Raw genomic sequence first — 906 nt, 5'->3', positions numbered from 1 at the left:
CTAGTGACCACAGTAGGGTTGGACTTGATGATCTTTGAGGTCTTTTCCAACCCGATTGATTCTATGATTCTATGACTGTATAAATGTCATACTAGTTCTCTTTTATCCTATTATATTTCAAAGCTCATTAAACTCAGCAAAAATATACTGAACCATGTACTTTGACAAAAATGACAAACCCCATTTACTTTAATCTAGATTTTTCTTTTCCCTCAATTCATTCTCTTTATTTTTACACTACCTCGTCTAGAGAAAGCCTCGATGCTAATTACAGGCTAAAGCATATGTAGGAGCAAAACCTTTTCTTTCTTTGGTCTTTATAAACTTTTCCTTTACTACCCTTCTTTAAAACATTTTAAAAAATAAAATATGTAGCCAACAGCCAAAAGGTTAACAGAACTTTCCAGTATAAGTAAGAAATATTTCATTAATGAACAAGAAAATCTCACCCAAAGTTCCACTGAGGTTTATGACTCCACAAGTCAAGAACACTGAAGAGGAAAAGAAGCTGTAGCATTCTGCAGGGACTGCAAAAGAGCATAAATTCAACAAATGTTTCTGGATTTAAGATCTTGGAATAAGAAAATTAGATCCCCAGGGCAGTATCTTTTAGAGCTCAGTAAGCAACAAGGCAGCAAAGGTAACTTCTGCATTTCTGCTTGGCTTTGACAAGGTCTCTCCACCAAGGCTCTCTAAGAAACTACTCTGCCATTACACCAACTTAAAGCCTCTTACAGACAATAATCAGTTTCAAACAGGAAACAAAGGAGCAGTTGGTTTTGCAGAGAAAAAAATGTCACCAGAATGATCCTACAAATAAAATCTATACTGGGCTTCAAGCTCTTCAGCCTGTAGGGGAGAAGAGGGAAATGCAAAACTATGACATTTGCTGATGATGAACATGAA

This window comes from Acanthisitta chloris, unplaced genomic scaffold (genome assembly GCF_000695815.1).
Source record: "Acanthisitta chloris isolate BGI_N310 unplaced genomic scaffold, ASM69581v1 scaffold19788, whole genome shotgun sequence".
Classification (NCBI taxonomy): domain Eukaryota; kingdom Metazoa; phylum Chordata; class Aves; order Passeriformes; family Acanthisittidae; genus Acanthisitta; species Acanthisitta chloris.
The sequence above is the reverse complement of the archived record's forward strand: the minus strand, read 5'-3'. Positions refer to the sequence as shown.